This window comes from Pleurodeles waltl, chromosome 4_2, assembly GCF_031143425.1.
Source record: "Pleurodeles waltl isolate 20211129_DDA chromosome 4_2, aPleWal1.hap1.20221129, whole genome shotgun sequence".
NCBI lineage: Eukaryota > Metazoa > Chordata > Amphibia > Caudata > Salamandridae > Pleurodeles > Pleurodeles waltl.
The window spans coordinates 952,191,914-952,212,763 of NC_090443.1; the positions used below are offsets into that span (position 1 = coordinate 952,191,914).

Sequence of the window (20,850 nt, forward strand, 5' to 3'; positions counted from 1 at the left end):
TCTACGCTTTCTTCTGTAACTTTTTCCAGCTTTGGCAGATTTTTTAAAGCCATATACCATTAGGCCTGCTAAATACCTCTGGTTGCGGGGATATATAGGGCTTGTAAGTTTATAGAGAACCCAAGGTACTCAGAACCAATAAATGAACTGCACCTTACAATGGGTTTTCATTGTATACCCAGTATACAGTAATTCATTTGGTAAAATATAAAGAGTGAAAAATAGGTATCAAGGAAACCTATGTATTTCCAAAATGAGCACACGATAAGGAGTTTAGAAGCAGTGGTTATTTGCACACATCTGAATTCGTGGCTCCCTATACTAACATGTGAATTACATGGCATTTTGCAAAATGACTTCTTTCTTACACACTGTCTTACATTTGGAAGGCAAAAATGTAGAGAAAGATAATTGGCAATAAAACTTGTTCTTCAATTCTGTGTTCCCCCCAAGCCTCCCAATAAAAATGGTACCTCACTTGTGTGGATAAGCCTAGTGCCCGCTACAGGAAATGCCCCAAAACACAACGTGGACACATCACATTTTCCCAAAGAAAACGGATGTGTTTTTTGCAAAGTGCCTAGCTGTGGATTTTGGCCTCTAGCTCAGCCGGCACCTAGGGAAACCTACCAAACCTGTACATTTTTGGAAATTATAAACCTAGGGCAATGCAGGATGGAGTGGCTTGTGGGGCTCTCACTGGGTTCTGTCACCCAGAATGCTTTGCAAACCTCAAAAGTGGGCTAAACAACACGTCTTCGTCACATTTCTGTGCTGCAAAGTTCTGGAATCTGAGGGGAGCCACAAACTTCTTTCCACCCAGCATCCCCCATGTCTCCTAATAAAAATGATACCTCACTTGTGCGGGTAGGCCTAGTGCCCGCAACAGGAATGGCCCCAAAACACTACGTTAACACATCACATTTTTCCAATGAAAACGGATGCGTTTTTTGCAAAGTGCATAGCTGTGTATTTTGGGCTCTAGCTCAGTCGGCACATAGGGGAGTTTAGCAAACCTATATATTTTTTTAAACTAGACACCTAAGGAAATCCAGGATGGGGTGACTTGTGGGGCTCACACCAGGTCTGTTACCCAGAATCCTTTGGAAACCTCAAAATGTGGGGAGCCAAAAACTTCCTTCCACCCAGAATTCTCCCAGGACCCCCCAATAAAAATGTTACCTCACTTGTGGGGGTAGGCCAAGTACCCACGATAAGGAAGGTCCCAAAATGTATTGTGGCGATAATGATATCTAAGGTGAGTGTACTAATTAGTCCTGGGATCGGGAACCATTTAGGAAAACCTATCAAACCCAGACATTTCTGAAAAGTAGACATCAAGGGGATTCCAGGGAGGTGCGCTTGTGAGGATTTCCCAAAGTTTTTTTCCCCAGATTGCTCCGCAAAGGTAAACCATTGAATAAAAACTATTTTTCCCTGCATTTCTGTGACGTAAACCTCAAGAATATGCAGGGATCCACAAACTGCTTACCACCCAGTGTTCCCCAACTCGTACCAATAAAAACACTACCCCACTTGTGTGCCTAGGCTTACTGCCCATGACAGGAATGGATTATGCAACAGTCAATGATAGTCCTTTATGAGGGCTGCTGTTGACCCCAGGGGTGATCCACTCGTGACGCAGGCACTAGACACAGGCACACAAGTGGGGTACCGTTTTTATCAGGAAAAGTGGGGAAGCGTCAGGTGGTAGGAATTTTGTGTATCCCTGCATATCCCTGTAGTTTGCATGACGGAAATGCAAGGAAAAATAGTTTGTATTAAATTTCTCACCTTTGCAGGGTATACTGGGTAAGAAAACGTTGGGGAACCCACATAAGCCACACCTTTGTTGACTCCCCCGGGTGTCTAGTTTTCAGAAATGTCTGGGTTTGGTAGGTTTCCCTATAGCCCAAGACCCAAAAAGCAGGTGCCCGCCTTACAAAACCAGTTTGTTTTGATTATAGATAATTTTGATGTCTCCACAATATGATTTGGGCCCATCCTTGTCGCGGCCCTGTGCGACGATGGGGGTTAACCAAACCATGCGGATCATCCAGCATGACTGCGCGGTGGGTTTCTGCACTAACCTCATTTTGAGTGTAAGACCCACATCTATCTTATACTCCACCAGCAAAGTGGGAGTCCACTGGCATTCCATAGAACGGGGCCCTGGAGTGCCTCCATCAGAAATTGTTTGGAATGCAAATTTGTTTGCTGCACAATTTGCTGAAGGAAGTCAACATCCAAAAAGAGATGGACGTAGTCAATTGGCAAAAAGTTGCGGTATCTACTTTACATCCAGAGTCACCAGTAAAAGGTGAAATTTGGAATTGAACTAAATCGAGGGGCTGCCAAGAAAGCACTCTATCTGTGCTTGCCGCCGCACGCACCTGCTCTCTGGTTTGGGCTAACCCACCGTTCTCCTGCTGCACAGACTGTGCTTGCAAAGGGACAACACGACTGTCCTCATGGTCTCCCTCAGAATAACTGTAAGAGGTGTCGTCGGATGGGACTCCGCTGACTGAATAATCACTCCCAGATTCTGCTCCATTGTCCTGTCCCTCAGATGCTGTCTCAGTCTCTGATCCTGCCTTAGAGCTGTCCACCATAACCCGATTTGCAGCTTCAACAGCAGTCATCCAACAAGATGCCATCTCTGCTACTGGCTAAACTGTCCCTCTAAAACACTAGCCTACACTGGTGACAGATATGGTGACAAAATTGCTAGTGGGTGTGTGGGTGTGAAGGGTGCAACATTAAATGTCAGCCAGCTTACCTTCGTTTCTTCCCTCCATCCGCAGGTTCTTTAAAGACACTGAAAAAAACACAAAAGACACACCATTACTTCACCTTGCCACATACCCATCATCACAGTCTTTTGTGCTGGTGGCCCCCAGTGCGACAAGCTTTTTTGCCACTCCGCCTCCCATGACCTCCTCCTTGGATTCCCTCACTACCACCCAGCAAAACTGACCTGCTTCTCTCCATAGCCCCCCTTGCACTCATATTTCATTTGTTTTAAAGCGCAGGTAACGGCTGGCTTTACTAATCCACTCAGCAATTCACATAAATAAAATATAGATCTGGTCTTTGCAGCAGGCATATACACCTTCTGTGCTACTTTATGGTCTCAAAACTGGCCCTAGACAAAAGTCTGATCTCTTTCTCTACCTAAAAGCTATATATATATATATATATATATATATGTAGCTGGGGGAAAGAGAAATTCCCATGGCTGTCCCCCAAATACGGGGGACAGCCATGGGAATTTCTCTTTCCCCCAGCTATGCCAACCTCACTATGGGCTGGTGGGAGAGGGAATATGCATGCCTAGAGAACCATCAAGAGCAACTCACAAAAGTAATCCTATTGTTGCGATACATTGATGATTTATTCATAATTTGGGATGGAACAAAAGATTAATTTGGTACTTGCTTTGAATTGTTGAATCATAATGAACATGGACTAAACTTCAAGTATAACAATAGTAAGGATCAAATAGATTTTCTCGACATTAAGGTCTTTGTAGAAGACAATCAGCTTCATACAACTATGTTTGGAGGGGAAACTGCCAATAATAGTATCTTGCATGGAACAAGCTTTCATTCAAAACCATTGGTAAAAAGTATTCCTTTTGGAGATTATTTTGCGCACTCGGCGCACCTGCCCAAATGATAAGGATATGGAAGTACAGTTTGCAGATGTGAAGCAAAGATTCATTTATAGAGGTTATCCACGAACACATATTGAATTGGGTGTCACACAGGCCAAATCCAAAACTCAGCAGCAAGTTTTGGTAGAGAAGCCATTGCAAACCACTAAAGATCACAATAGCAGTCAATGTCTTATACTTGCTTATAGTAAAGAGAGCAAAAGCATTACAAATATTTTTTTTTTTAAACTGGAAAATATTAAAAAGTGATCAAGATATTGCTACAATTGCGGCTCCTAGGCCTCTGGTAACTTATATAAAATCAAGTTCACTTAAAGAAATGCTTGAGAAAAGTCACTGTGTAGCACACCAGCAAAACCATTTGGCTAAACAAGGAAATGTTTAGCTTCTACAAATGCAAAGTCTGCCAAATAGCTAAAAATGTAAAAACCTTCAGTGACCGTAATGGAAAAGAGATACAAATTACACAAAGAATTACTTGCAGCAGTCAATAGGTGGTATACTTGATTGAATGTGAATGTGGCTTATGGTAATCGGTAGTACTATTTGTCCCCTTAACAAAAGAATACTCGAACATGTCAGAGCTATACAACATAGAGATCCAAGTTATGCACTTGCTAAACATCTTGCAACGGAACATAACAATGACTGGAAAAGCATTAGGTTCTGTAGTCTAGCGATGGTGAAACAAGAAGAACGAGGTGGAGACAGGACTCTTAAATTAAGACAATTGGAGATTAAAATATATTATCCAATTACGTACGAAGACATCTGGCGGACTGAATGCTGACAAAGAGCTATTCATTCATTTGATTGATGCATAGTTTAAAAAAAGTTTGAACATAAAATGACTGGTGACGACTTCTTAATTTCGATGGCAATTATTCATAACAAAGATAAGAAAATGATCGCAGGCAAATATGAAAAAATATAAATATGAAGGAATGTGCTAACAATATTATTTGAAATGAACTAAACATATTTGTTAAGAATGTTATAATTTAGACTCAATAACTATATTGTGTTATCAAAGATCATCAAGGTTTTTATAACAGAAAAATATCAAAAGAAAGTTTATAGCACTAAGCTTCAAATTTATAGAAAAAGGTTACTCCTGTGTATTTTTTGTACCCTTAATAGGATTATATGGTGTAGTCATCTAGCACTAAGCTTAAATCGTTTAAAGGTTTTATTTTCATTGAATTCATATAACTTGCAGAATAGGAAGATATATATATATTTCACCAACTTGTCATCTGAAGCCAAATGAAAACATCAGTTTCAGCATCACAATGAAATCATACATTGGCATATGTATATATTTTAATTATATTTGTTCAAATTTTTGTTTAGTACTACATTATCCAGAATGCCTCATTAGTGGCAGCTTGGATTAATCGTATAAATGTGAAAAGGGACTCACTACCGTGAACAAGACTCTAGATGAGTTGAAATGCATTGGTGGCTGTGCTGTGAATCTTTTTGTTTGAAAAAAAAATATATATATATATATTTATATGCAAAGAAAATCTTGTGATGACAAGAAAGGTCAGGACACTTCCAGTATAACTAAAGCTTTTTACTCCTTACAACGAAATTCCTCCCAACGCGTTTCAGCCGTTGTGAACAAGGCTACGGCTGAAACGCGTTGGGAGGAATTTCGTTGTAAGGAGTAAAAAGCTTTAATTATACTGGAAGTGTCCTGACCTTTCTTGTCATCACAAGATTTTCTTTGCATTTTTATGGCATTTCTCGAAGCCATGGTCGGACCGCCACGTTTTGAGCCTCGGTAATTCGAGTCCTTTTTGTGAATATATATTTATATATACATATATATAAAACCTATACACATAAATAGGGAAAGGGTGTTTCTCTCTTCTCTCGCTCTCTCTCCTTATGTATATGTAAAGAGATCACTTTTACATGTGTGTGGATTCCCTGGGGGCTGATCGCAGCCCCCAGGGAAACCACACCTGCAATGACAAAAGTGATTTCTCTCTCTCTCTCTCTCTCTCTCTCTCTCTTTCTCGCTCTCTCTCTCCCTATACATATATATATATACATATTTACAGTCCAAAATTCACCGCACTCACTCAGGTGTAGATCGGATTATCAGGAAAAGATTATGGGGGTCGTTATGACCCTGGCAGTCCTGCCCCGCCACGCCGACAGTGTGGCGGTGCAGGACTGCCAAATTATGACAAGGGAAGTGAACCGGCAGCCCCGCCACAATATTCCTGGCGGTAGGGATACTGGTGACAGGAATACTAATTCCTGTCGCCACTACCGGACTCCCTAAGCCCCCCCTCCCCCGTCGGTTGATCACCTTACCTGGTGGTCATCTGGGAGGGAACGGGGTCCATGGGGCCTGCTCTGCCGGCACTGCCCCATCACCACAACACCACCACACCGATTACAAAGTTGTAATATGTGGGCGGTGTTGTGATGACGTGGTGGTGCCAGCGGAGCAACCTCCACTAGACTGCCGACCGCCAGTATGGCTGCTGGCGGCTCTCCGTCCAATTTAAGGCGGAGAGCTGCAAGGAGTCGTAATATGGCGGTTTCCTGGTGGGCGTGACTTCGGCGTTCAACTGTTTTGACCGCCAAAGTCATAATGAGGGCCTATATTCTCCTTCATGATGCGTTTCGGCCAAAGCGATGGCCTTGCTCACACAATCACCCTGCTGTGAAAAGCGCATACATATACACCACAACTTGTGCATAAACAGTAAAAACTGACTAAAAATTAAAAACTAAACATCTTGGACTTTTGCGGGCACCATCTGCAAATGTATATTTTAATGCAATACAGGGCTAATAATGCTTAGTATGTTGAATCTTCTGATGCTACTGAATCCTACCCGGGCTTTAATATCAATTCGTATCGTAAAGGCCCATACACATTATAATTTATCTATCTCAAAGGAATTAAAGGATACAAGGTGACAAATAAAATTGAAACAATAAAAATAGAAAAAATCCTAAGCAACAGCACTTACTTTTGTCACGTACTCAGAATGCAATTTATTTCATCAATGCCATTTCTATAAAGTGCAATTATTCTTTTTTGTCGAATGTAACATTGTAGAATGCAACTTCCATGTGCAACTTGATTTCAATCACATCCAATTGATATAGGCCCCCACAAACTTTTTCGTAATGCACTGTCCATATAATAAAATTAAATGTCCTTACATAGTTTGAATTAATCCCTGAAAGACATAATTCATCATAATATTAGGCAGTCATACCCAATGTGGTTGGTATTTCCTAAATCCAGCTATTTTTCTAGTGTACCTTACTATAAGTGAAAACCTAAACAGACACAGTGATTTGAAGGAAAAATTAAATATAATAAATTACTATTACCTTAAAGACTAGACAAGGCAAAAGAATAACCTCTTTGTCCTTTCTCTACGGTAGACATCACAACACCAGTATTGCCAAAGAAATAAAGCAAAACCAATACATTTTAGCCTTACTGTGTTAGTGCTATAGATGCGCACTTAGTACTTCATCCAAATTGAGTCCACTCAGCATTAAGGTTTGAAGAGCTATAATGTATTCTGATTCTCTTTTACGCAGTTGAACAACCCGATTTCCCCCCCGGGGCTGATTTTTACCTGTTGTAAGCCATACTAGCATAGTTTGGTACGTTCTTTGAAGTGACATTTCTCAAAGTGCCTCGCTACTGGGTACTTATGATTACCATGTTCTATTGCTTGCATGTGTTCTAGAACACGTTTCTTCACTGCACATATTGTGCTCCCTACATACCTCAAAGGGTACAGGCATTCTAGAACATAAATTACATATTGTGTACTACGAGTCAGAAATTGCTTAATAGGACGTGTATATGTACCAATCAATCTGTGCTCTTAATTCACGTGACTTAATTTACATGCTTTGCAGCTGCCACAGGGAAAAAAGCCTTGGAGCCCAAATTCTACATCAATTCGTTTTGTGGTAATGTCGCCATCTACCAGAGCATCACTCAATGATCTTACTTTATGATAAGTAATGCTTGGTCTCTCTTGTACTTTGGTACCTACAACATTGTCATTTCTCAAAATGTCCCAATGTTTGGATATATTCTTCCTCACTGTCTCAGCATTGTTGTTACACGTGAGAACTAACCTTGCTATTGAATTGTCATTAGATACCCTTGTATTGGAAAACAGAATCTTATCTCTAGATATGCCATTGACTTTTCTACAGGCTTCATGCAATACCCAATTAGGATATCCTCTCTCTCTAAATCTCTGTATCATCACTTGTTTTTTGACCCTGTAGTCTTTATCAGTGCTACAATTTCTCTTAGCTCTAAGGCATTCACCATAGGGTATACTCCATTTCAAATTTGTGGGACTCATGGCATGCAGTAAACTATTACCTGCTGTGGGTTTCCTAAACAGTCGGGTTTCTAATTTAACTTGCTGAATTTCAACTATAACATCCAGGAACTCAATGTTAGTCTTACGAGTAACAAGAGAAATGTTAAGGTTGTTATCATTATTATTTAGAATTCTAACAAAATGTATTTCCTCTGTGGAGCCTCTCCAAATAACAAACACATCATCGATGTAACGTAGCTATAAAACTGCTTGGTCACAATAAGTCTGCATCTGATCATTACCGAACACCTGTTCCTCCCACCAGCCAAGGAAGAAATTAGTGAAGCTGGGAGCGAAACAGGTGCCCATTGTTGTCCCAAGAATTTGTCGTTATAACTGCCCATTGAATAGAAAAATATTGTTCTCAAGGCACACCCTCATCATGTCTAGGATCATGTTAGTATGCTCAAGTAGTCTAACTGGTCTGGCTCGTAAAAAGTGGCAGCATGCCTTTACCCCTTGTTCATGATCATTTACAGTGTACAAAGATTCAACATCCATGATTGCCAGGAGGCAATCGTCCTCCCAATTTATTCCTGTAATCTCCCCCAGAAACTCCTTTGTGTCTTTCACAAAGGAAGGAAGAGTGACCACATAGTCCTGTAAATATATATATTTATATATGATACATTATGAGGGTGCGATTTCTCTCTCTCCATATATATATATATATATTTATAGCTGTTTAAAGTTTCCTTGGGGGCCGATCATGGCCCCCAGGGAAACCATACATCTATTAAAAATATTGCGCCCACAGAGGGTCAGGCCTGCTCACTGGCGACCCCTTGTAAATTGTTTTCTTTTTCAAAACATTCTTTTTCATTTTTACCACGGGGGGGCTTCGCGCCACCCCAGTGGTAAAGGCACTTATTTGTTTTAAAAAATGGCCCAGGAGGGGCATTTTCATAAGGGACGACCACCCAGTCAATTTCCTTTTTTTACATTTTTAAAAATATTTGTATTCTTGGAGGGCGCGATTGTGTGTAATTCCTGGTATCTAGTGGGGTATTCTGCCCATGGATCACAGCACGGCTGAGACCCACGGCCAGGAAACCATTTCAGGAAGGCCTCATTTGAAAGGAGCGAACCTCACCTTTCAAATGAAGCCTTCCTGAAAGGTGGAGAGGCCCTTTTGAGCCCGTTTTCCCCACCGGAGCAGAAAGCGTCCTTACCTGCTGCTTCCTGCTCCGGTGGGGAAAACAATCTGTGACATCAGGTGGAGGGCACGGGGGAGACACGGAAGCTTTTCCATGTCTCCTGAGAGATAATAAAAAACATTTTAATCTGAATTGTAAAAGCCCTCCCTTGCATCGGCCACTGGTTGTGGCCCGCACCAGGGAGGGTGTGCATGTGTCAGTCATTATTACTTTCCTAGTGGTCAATTATCATGCCCTCCAAATAGAAGTTTGTATGGTTCATTGCTGGCATCACTAGCATGTGGCCATAAATGGGTTTTTCAGTTGCTCATATAGTAAATCTGAAACTTTACTTATTCAGTTCAGTTTACTTTTTGGGCTTTCTTGCTACTTGAAGTAATATTGTGCTACAAGATATAACTAAGCTGAAAAACCTTGTAACTTAAGAAATACTTTCTGTGCTTACGTGCAGTACCCAAAAGAATCATCTGCATATCCTGTTATCTAATGCTGCCAAATTTCAGCAAAATCTGATTGCCCATTTTCGCAGTACATGAAATACAACATTTTATGTAAAATGCATTGGGTTTCAAGCCTGTTTTGCCCCACCTTTTATTTATTTGCATCCCCTTTACCAAACGCTGCAAACTTTCAGACTGCTGACAAAGAAACCAGGGTAGCAGGTCTGCAAAGTTTCACATACATTTGTCAAATTGGTGCAAAGCTATTAAAGGACATAAATCCAAAAATCCAAAAGATCCCTATCTCTGGTGACCCTAACTATAACTGCAGGGTGGCTACTGCCACTCTGTAAGATATATATATAAATGTGTGTGTGTGTGTACTGAATTTATAATATTTAAGCAATGAATATAATGAAAAATAAATATTTTTATTAATTATGTTACACTACATATGTATCTATCTATATTTGTTATATAAACACAAACAAGTTTATCTTTGTTTGTGTGTTTCTATAACTATATATTTATATATAGTAATAAACATTAGTGTAGTTTATTTTATTTTATATTGTTAAATTTATATATTAAAATATTTACCATTTACTACTTTAAACTCTTTATTTTTGTTTATTTTTGGACATTATTAGTGTCATGGATATTTGTTTCTGATATTTTTGTACTTTCCTCTATAAGTATAGGCTCACCATGCCTGTGTTTACATTCCCAAGTGGATTTTTTTTAAGCAGCACATGAACTTAAAAGGGACCAGTGCTCCTTTAAAAAAAGAATGTCCTGTTTGGGAACACATCAGGAGTGGTAGGCAGTGGTTCATGGACCACTGCCTTTTCCTACCTAGGTCGCCCAACAGGATACCCCTTAACAAACCAATTACCACTAACTGACCAATTGTCTGTGATCACAATTGGGGTCGCCAGCTATTAACGCCTAGCTTTCAGACTTGCATTTATGAGGGCAAACTCCTTTCATGCCCCCTCCTATCTGAGATTCACAAAACCAAGTCAGAAAGGTTCTTCACACTTGCAAAACGAGTGCAGTAAATAAAAAGCCATCTGCTGGTCACAAACACAGTGATTATGCAAACTGAAAGATTTGTTGTCGCAAACAGAAAGATTTGTTGAACAGTTGGCCATTAGTCTTTTACTTTGCAAGAATAAGATATGCACTCTACTCTTCAACGTGACATGTTTGGTCATTGCATACATTGCAATGGTGTTAGTAATATGAGTTGTTGTAGAATTGAGACAGTATCTTGCTACTATATGTTTTTTTTTTTCTTCATAGGTGTGGTGCAGTTCTATTGTACTGGCACCTGTGTTTACTTGTACTTATATTGTAGTGTCTCTTGTTAGCAATATTTATGTCCTCTCCTACTTTATCTGCACTGTTGCTATGTGCATAGCTATCATTATAGGTTAAAGAGTTGTAGCATTCTCTAACGTGATACATACAGTTTACATCTTGGTCATCCTTGTCTAGATCTTCTTCAAGGGGAGGTGTTGGAAGTAGAGCTGTATTGTACATTATTGTGACATTGTGCTGTTCCACTCTATGTGATGATGTTTCTTGATCTTCTGCCACAAGACAGACTTGACTGCTCAATCACTTCACTGCTGTTTCACACTTGATGACCTGATCATCTTGCATTATCCAGTCAGATTTTATAACTAACAGATATACAACTGTACATATAAACAGAGAAGGATGGTGTACATTTGCTGCTGTGAACTGAATGGAGTACATTATCCAATACACTCTTTGGTGTACTATCTGGTCAATGTCCTAGAAGAGTTCCCGGTACCGGATTTTCAATAGACTTCTAGCGTTTCCACAACATGCAGTCACAACTACAGCAGAATTAATTATGCCAGCAATTCAAATTCAATGTTCAAGTTTAATCAATGATTTGGTTTGCAATACACATACATCAGTTTTTGTTGAAATAGTTTCAATAATGTAATCAGACACTGCAATAAGATCAACTTTATATGATTTCATAGCATACTATGGACAGTCCTTGATTACCTAATCATGATGCTCAATTAACTCAAAGCAGCTATAAATTATGTAGCCCAGTTAATTTACATACATATTATGCTCAAGATGTGATTACTTTCAGAGAAATAAGCATTTTCAGTTTTTGCTATAACACAGGATTAAGAAAATATAGTTGTATATTAGAAAATAGTTTCATAAGAAAGTTTGGCACTTCAGAAGGAAATATAATCAGCTGTTTTAGGCTTCATACAGCACAGTTAACATGTATGTTGAATTAATGTATGTCATGCCAGATTCCCATGCATTCAACAAATTCAGTCAATTCAAACAAAAGAGCATAAAGATTCTTTTAATCTGTAGATCCAAGAGCAGTATCGATACACAGTAATATCTTTGTAATATAGGGTCTCTAAATAATCTACTTATGAACTCTCTGTCTTAATAAGTATTCTTTAGAATGGTTCAAAAGACCATTGATAAGCCTTGTTTTGGGTAAATTCAAATGCCGTTTGTATAGGTCATATTTCCAACATTCCCACTCTGATATCAACCCTTTTATGGGTTTCAGCAATCCTTGGAATGTATATTCTTAGTTCTTCCCATACAAGGAAAGCAACAAATGTCCGATCACCACTTGTTAAATCACATAGTAGACACGTTATGTTGTATTATAGGTGAGTCTTCGTAGAGCATAATTATAGCTCCTGCCTTAGGGTCAGTATTGTTATCAACCATCTCAAGGCAAAAATGGCATGACCTACCACACTTTGGGATAAAATATGACAGAAATTACACAAAACATTACGATCTGCCAGCAAAACTCAAACTCTATTTTTTATTTGTAACAGACTCATGATTACCCCAGCTACTCTACACAAGATTAATTTAGAACCCTTACCTAATTGTTGGTCATGTAATGCTACCTCTGCAGATTTGTATCATATTCCCTTTTCTTGCCCGGCTATACATCAATTTTGGCTGAATGTATGGTCCCAAAAAAACTATATTTCACACAAATATTTCATTTATCTTCAAATACTATTTTTTTAATCCTTTCAGTTGTTTGTCAAAACATTATTTGTGCAATTGTTATACTTGATTCATTAATTGCAGTTGCCTTTCAGCAAATCATTAAGAACTAGGAATACTCCTCACAACTTACTTTTCCAGCCTGGTGGTGCAGCATTTGTTGTAATCACAGACTTGGCAGAGAGCATGTCACCCCCATTATACTTGTTATTAAGATAGACATTATTTGGACACCAGTTACCATCTATCAAGATATTTAAGCTTGAAACTTTAGTACTTACCAGCCTCTAGAAGAGGTCCCTAAACCTTCATGAAATGTATTACTGTACTCCTTATTTATAATCTATTTATAATTTTGCTGATGATGTATTATTAATGATTTTCTATTTCTACATTTGCTTTTTCATTCTCCTCTTTTGTGCTCGAAACAGATACTATTTGCATTTAGCATACTTGCTCTTCCTCTTCTCACTCTTTCTTTTTTTTCTTATATATACTTGTTCCAATAAGATGCTGTATCCATTCACAAAAATCCTGTTGTTAACCTTATACTCACAGCTTTGAATAAAAACATAAGATCCTCGTTGCAATCTTGTTTGAAAAACTTCTTCTTTAAACTAAAACTATCTCAAGGCAAAAACTTCTTTAAAGATCACACCTTCAACTAAGTCTGTCAAGTAAATGTTCTTCTGTTCCCACAAATTTGCACCACAAACTAAATACTGAATAAAATCAGTGGTATATGGCATTAAAAGTGCCTTGAGGGAGAAACAGCCAAATGAGTCAGTAAATTTTCTAAACGACTACCTGCCCCCATAATAAATCTTGACTTGGATCAATGACTTTTGAAAAGCATCTTCTTTCATGTAAGCTAATCATTAATTAAGAATTCCAAGTAATTCCAGGTGAGTACCCTCAAAGTAGAAGTAAGTTTTAAGCTTACGTGGAGAACTTCAGGATCTTCATTTAACAGTTTATCCAAAGGAAAATATTACCACATTAAGCCGATAATGTATTCAGTAGGCACTGAAGGCTTATTGGGGTGTCACTGAAGCTAATCATGTTGTTCGTGTAACGTAATTCTGGGATATGGACAATGTCAATCTTTGAGGAGTTCTATTAATTTTGTAAGCTGATCTTTTAGGTCCGACATGAATCAATTGGATAGAAGAGGGGCGCAGGCAACCTTTTGTGGCATCTCTTCCAAAAGAGATGGAACTCATTTTCACAGAATTTTTGCTCATGTTCTGTTACTCTATAAAAATTCTACTGATCACTTTCCCTTTGGAAGTATTTTTCTATCTTTTAAACACCACAATACAAGTTTTTCTACTGTTTGAGCAGCTGCTGGTCTGTCAGTAGAATAGTCATCATGCTTATGTCCCTGGCAGAAATAATGACTTTGTTCCAATAGATTTCTCAGGCACCAGCTCAATAACAAGGAGCGATCCCCCACTCTTGATAAGGTTCCAGCTTGGAGAACTTGGTTGTTATACAGGAGCAAGTTTTCTCCCCAAACACATAAAATTTGAGAATCTCACATAGCCCTTGACTTTCCGAATACAAAGTTCTACATGTCACCTAAGGGTTTCATCCAGGGCTTCTCCAGAAAAGACTTGCCGCAGAGTCATGATTGGAGAAAGGGCTCAGAGTGGTGTTTGCGACCTCAGAGTGGCAGCCTGTAATGCGAGGCACCTCTAGGATGACTGCTCTTGTCAGTTTACAACATGGATGCAGTAACTTGGCCACAGTCACAAAATTCCGAGCAAGTCTCTTCCCTTAGTGAGTCAGCCCTCTGCAGCTTTTTTCGATAAGTCATTAGCATCAGGTGGCGTTATAACTAGTAACTGCGTGGCACGAAGCGTAGGGAGCAGTGGTGTATTTGTGTCTTTATTTGTAAGACGTTTCCTTTAGGTACCATGCTAAATAATTGGGAACAAATCAGTTTCATTACCCTTGGCTGAAAGAGGGATGGATAGCTCGTGCTCTCTTGTTTTGTAATGTCCTAAATTGCATATTTGTTGGCGCCTTTTAGGGCTTATTGTCCGCCTGTTATTCACATTTTGTGTGCACTGAGCATGCACGGACAGTTCTCGGTCCTTTTTATTTCCCCATTACCTGGTACCTGACTTCTATGAACAAGCACATACCTGGTTGGCATCGACAGAGACCATTCGTAGTCATTTAAAAGCTGCCAGCGGCGAGGCAGCGCCTTCCCATCTCTGCCCAGACGCTGCTGTAAGTTTTTTTGCTCCGGTGCCCCTCCCTGCCCAACTCTTGCTGCGGCGGTGTAAGTGTGTGCGAGAGGGAGCCCTTAATCACTGGCACCGGCGGAGGAGGTGTGTGTGTCTGCTGCTGACATCATCCTATAAATAGCAGACAGCAGTGCCGGCGACCGGTCTGGGGGGAGCAGGAGCTGTCTGGACCCACACCTAGTCCCCAGTGGGCATATGTGCCCCTCTGGGACAAGTTCAGCGTCTGAGAGGCGGGAGGACGCCGCGCCACCTCTCGGCATCCCCCCGGACGGGGCTGGCTGCAGTGAGTGGTGAGTCTGGGGGATGCATGCCGAGGAGTTGCAGCAGCCGGTCTAAGTTGCACAGGGCTCGTGCCTGGCACTGTCTGGCTGCACTCATTTAACTTTGACGTCTTGGCGTGCCGCAGACCGGGGGCAGCCGGCGGCCAGGAGTGATGCTGAGGGGAGGGCTGCAGGTGCATTAGTTAGGCAAATTCCACATTCTCTTTCAAGGTGGGGAGTAGTCTGTGGTTTCTTTTTTGGGACGGAGGACGAAATAATTAAATGGCATACTGTATTTGTTTCTCAGCCAGGTCTGTTTTATTGCAACGTGCTCATTAGTAAATGAGGTGTTTTTTTTAATTTCTGCCTGCCCATTTCATGTTCATTGACATTATTTTTACTCCACTTTGGCACTCTACAAATTTACATCATATTGCATTATCTATCTATCTATCTATCTATCTATCTATCTATCTATCTATCTATCTATCTATCTTTATATATACACAAACATATATACATGTCTATGTATATATTATGCATATATATATATATATATATTTTTTATGGTGATTGTTCCTTTCAGCAGCCAAATTATTTCTGCTGAATTCAGTCTCTCTGTATTTTTGTTTTGTGAAATACATATTCGTTAAGGGCAAATGCTTGAGTGAAATATTTCCTGATTTCTAGGTTCCATCTTTGTTTTTGTTTCTTTAATCTACATTATCATAGGTGCCCTTAATATATTCACATGGCGTGTTTACTATCAGTAAACTAGACTCCAAGCCCTCCCAGTCATTGCCTGCCTTCCAGACTGCAGATGTTTCCTCTGCCTGAGGTCTACCTGTGCCTGCTGCCTGCTGCTGGGTGCTGTGGCACTGGGAAATGCTGCTGTCATGCTTTGCTTTATTTTCCACGCATGCACCTGCCTCTTCTTCCAAAGGTGAAGGTGCATGGCCCGGGGCGTGCCATGCCATAGGTGACAACTGATCTTAGACATTGATTGGGGTAGCATTGTACGACAAAGGTGGAACGAAGAACTTTGTGAAGGGACAGAGGATAGCACAACTTCTCACACAGTGAAGACCCTGTGGAGCATGGAATACAGATTGTCATCCTTTGCACACGAGTAACAGGATCATTGTTCCATTATCCCTTTGTGGATCTTTCTGAAATTGGGCTCTGTGGGATCTGAAGGGTCTACATGCAATAGACATTTGTGTCTACACATTGCAGTGTCTGCATTCGCTTAAGAGTGGCATTTTGAGGGCAGATTTGGTTTCCTGGACTCCAGAATATTACCCTTTAAGTTGTGGTGTTCAGAAAAGGTCAGTAAGGATTCAGAGTGCCTCTTTTGGACCTGCAAAGAACCTCTGGCACATATCTACAGGATCACAACAGGCTCTGATGGCCAGAAATTCTGAGCTCTAACGAGTATAGGAAGAACCAGAAGGAGGATACAGGATTTCTCCCAGGGGATATCCTCAATGTCAGCAAGGTCACCTCCAAGGAAGAGTTTGGAAGGGCCCTCAGAGATGGCTGAATGGGGCTAATGTGAGAACAGGTCTGGAATTTATGTGGATTGCATTGGGCTGGAGTGGCTTATGCAACAGACACCTAGACCAGGACCCATGCTGAACCCACTGGGTGCGCTGGCTCTCACCCAAGGCTGTGGTGAGTACATCTGATGGTTTTGTCTGATATGTGTGTTAAGTTGCTCATGCAATTGTGCAAATGTGAGAGGATAAAATGAAGTATATTGACTTTTCTTTCAGTGGGCCTTGGAGTTGCATGCATGCAGCGTTGGGTATTATCATTTACCTAATGCCAACAATAACTACTGCAAGTGCCTAGATACAGGGTAACTTTAGATCTAAGAGGAATGGCTGGGCAGAAAGTCCACAAAGTAAACAAACAATGAAGAAACCAATGTCAGATCTGAACATGTCAATGCACCTTTTCCACCAGCTTGCTTCTTCTCCACAGCCTTGTTAGACAGGCAAACAAAATAGGGCAGGTAGGAAATGGTGGGATCAACCAATGGAATGCTTTTATTGTCCTATGTTTTCCCCCTACTGTTCGCTTTTGCAGGTATAATATTTAGTGGTGCTGCATTCGGAGGGATGGCACATGATACACAAACAGCATTCCACTGAAAGCTAGTACACTCAGTCAATCTTTTGGTACCTACCGTGCAATAGCCAGGATATACTGTGCACACCATGGTTCAGACATCACCCAAGATAATTGTTTCAGGTGTTGGGCTATAGAATCCTAGTAATTGTTATGGTTAGGGACATTTTCGTTGACTGCACAGTCACCAATAAGGTCTTGTGTTGCTAAGAAGGGTAAGACCAAAGCCCCTTTCCAAACTTTCTCTAACACTCATTGTAATAACAATTTGATGGCAGTGTTTCATAAGGAGAGGCTACACATGAGGAAGTTTTAGTTTTTGGAAGGATCTGCAAATTTGCTGCTTGTGAGTGCAGGACTCTGCTAGGAAGGCAGCGCCTGCGGTGCATGTGCATGAAGGAAGAGGATTGGTCACGGATTTTTTTTATTATGAATACATAATACTTTCAAAGCTAATCTTGACGCAACCTGCAAGCAGTGGGTTTGCTTCAGAAAACCTCAGACCACTTTTGAAAAGCCACTGCAGTAATAATCCTTGGTCAACAGCGTCAAACACCAGAGATAAAAGCAATAGGTTGAAGGTGTTGAAAGCGTTGACCCCAAGCACTATGTGAAGGTCACACAGCACCACGTCTACTATGGCGTACGTACATATTGGCAGAAGCCAGTCTAAAGAGTGTACAAAATCTGGTTATCTTACAAAATAGCTGATTGGTATCTGGCAGCGGGATATTGGAGGAGCTTTGCAGGGGATCTGAATCACAAAATTGTTTGTTAATTGCAGAGCTTTCTGGTTCAGGGTCTAGGTTTTCAAAAAGAAGTAAAACAGTTGCATCTTTAAATGTATCTTGTGTTAAGGGACAAGTTCAGAACGCTGCAAAAGGAATTAGAAGTCACAGTCTGAGGGTACCTAATGATATCAACAGGCCATGGGTCCGAAGCAAGCCTGATTTCAGAGAGTTACTGACTCATTTAAGATCAATTTCATCCAGGAACCTTAAGGAACAAAGGATTGAGTACTGGCGATCCAGGTGGAAGGAGAGAAAGCTCAGTCCAAAATGATCCCTCCAATAGTTGCCAGTATGATGTTTTGCACAATTGGAGAAAATGTGTTATCTATGCGCCTGGCATTTCTTGAGCAACTTGAACACTACTATGGAAGTGCTTCTGGTCACCAGGGTCTTAGTTGATTAAAAGAATTAGAGAGTTTTCCTAAATTCACCCATATTTATCGTGAAGGCCTTCGCATTCTGCAGATTGGCATTACTTTCATGGAGATCTCACCATCTGCACTCCACATTCCTTGAAGCGGTCTTAAGTGAGGTTGTAGCAAGTGCTTTGAGAATCAGGGAACTATTTCCATGGTTGTATTATATGCCTTTTTTTATCAACAGGAGTTGCTGCAGTAGTACTGAAATGTCATTTCTATTTTACAAGCCGGGTTCAATTTATCACCTTTGTTAGTGAAAAAGGTATCTTTTCTTATTTGCATCAGCATCTAATTGTGATTGCGTAAAGCAGGATTTTAAAGGCAATCCTCTGTAGGGCAAACCATTTCAAATTACCCATTTATCTTCCCATTCAATTGCACTTAGCATATCTTCTAAAAGCTTCCCTTCACCTTGCATTGTCTCTCTTCATGCTCTGCAGAGAGCTTCTCCTATTTTTAACTTTTTCTTTACAGTAGCTGTACTCGTTCTCTTTCCCAGACACAACCAATGATGGTAAGGAATAACATTATTCAGCGGCACCAGCAAGTTGACACAAGAGGTAATGTGACTCTGAAGGGATTGGTGGTTGGTTTTGTTGACATCCTTTGAGATGGTCCGGTGTGTAATCTTGTGCAGGGGTTTTATCAACCCAAATGCTTTGGTTTAAAAAAAATATTGTTTAAACTTTTACTGCAAACTAAAGTAAAGAGGGGCTTCATTGACACACCTGGATTCAAACGCAAACTTTACACATGTCAATTCCTGTTACATGACCACAGTTTATTGTAAAAGAACTGTTTAGCAATTAGATTTTCCTCTGCTATGTTCTAGTTGGTGTTTGGTCTTTTGCTACAGTGCTTTACATACCTGGTTGTCATTTTAAAGGCATCTTGTTGACTGACACACTGGAGTGTTGAGAGAGAATCTGAAATAATACCTCAACTTGTGGTTACGCGAGAAAAAAAGTAAAGGATAAAGGGGGGGGGGGGGGGGGGGGGGTGATGGCAACAACAGCCAGAAGCTGAGCATGCTCTGATCACACACTAATTTTTGCAGGAATGCTTTGCAACAGGTCTGTTGATAATTGTTCACAGCGATCTTCATGATTTTGAACCACAAATGTCCTTTGTCAACCGCTGTTGCTCTTAAAGGGCTCCAGCTATTTTTCTGTGTCGATTAGATTACACGGTATACGAGGCAGTTTAACTCTTTAGTAGTTTTCTTATGTGTACCAGACTTTCCTCAGATGGTTCTTTGTACTATGTATAGAGTACTAACATCAATGCTAAAATTAACTGTCAATAATTGTAATTTACTGAGGGAAGGGGAAAGTCTCTAAGCCCAAGAATGAGTCCAGCTGCTCTACTTTGGTCAAGCTAAGGTCAGTGGATGTGTTTGTGGGCCCTCTACCCTAGTTTAAACAGAGATACAGTATTCCAGAAGAAGTGGTGATGCTGTGTCTTACTAGTGGGAGAGATAAGGGGTAACATGATTTGTTTTCTGCAAATGGTAATTCTTATGTTTTTTGGTTCTTGATGAACATTGCTTTCCAAGCTTTGGGAGATGTAGCAAGGAGTCTCATGCCATATGAAAGGAAGCTGACATGGCATGCTATAACCAAGTAAGAGGGCTCAAATTGGGATTATTGCAGAGATAGCAAATTGTGTCTCAATTGATTTGGAATGTCGTGGAGCCAATTTGTGAGATCTTGTGGATTCTGGATATAGGAAGATGCTCTAGATCCCTCGCTGAATATGGGTAAAAAGGTATGTGAACAGTACATGTAGCCCATAGAGCTGTGAACCCAATAAGAGAACTCCTATGTGTCTTGAAAAGAAGGAGGCGCAGGGGGCTGTAGGACTCCCTGGTGGTCCTTGTTCATGTATGTATTTCAGAAAAGATCTCAGCAGTCCCAACTTCCTGACTCATAGTTCAAGGCAAATCAGTGTTTTTATGTGGTAATTCATGACGATGCCATTTGTTGTGAGCAGCAGGTATCTCTTCTTTGATGCTCAGGAATGACAATTTGTCCGAAGGTGCAGGTACATGGCATCTAATGCATACCTGCCAGACCCAGGCAGATAACTTTGCCAACTAAATGTTTGGGGCAATGACCAGAAATGTTGATGCCCAGATGGTGCTTGCAAGGTCTTCTCCCTGTACATGAACAGAGCATTACTTGTATACCATCATCACATGTGAACAAAAATCTGGTGCCAAAAAACGGAAAAGAGGTAACTTATATGGTTCATGGAATTGTGAAGGATGTGGCTGAT

At 40.5% G+C, this 20,850-nt stretch overlaps 2 long non-coding RNA genes across 4 annotated transcripts in view; one reads left to right on the forward strand and one right to left on the reverse strand.

Moving 5' to 3' along the window:
• The window catches only part of LOC138293522 (uncharacterized), a 67,608-nt gene extending 52,541 nt beyond the window's left edge, over window positions 1-15,067 (reverse strand). Inside the window, exons 1-2 of the long non-coding RNA XR_011203029.1 lie at window positions 14,866-15,067; window positions 2,780-2,818 (exon numbers count right to left, since the gene is read on the reverse strand). This is a non-coding gene — a long non-coding RNA (uncharacterized lncRNA). The remainder of the gene's footprint in view (window positions 1-2,779; window positions 2,819-14,865) is intronic.
• The window catches only part of LOC138293521 (uncharacterized), a 945,691-nt gene continuing 939,861 nt past the window's right edge, over window positions 15,021-20,850 (forward strand). For all 3 annotated transcript variants that reach the window (XR_011203027.1, XR_011203026.1, XR_011203028.1), the window contains exons 1-2: window positions 15,021-15,260; window positions 15,963-16,904. This is a non-coding gene — a long non-coding RNA (uncharacterized lncRNA). The remainder of the gene's footprint in view (window positions 15,261-15,962; window positions 16,905-20,850) is intronic.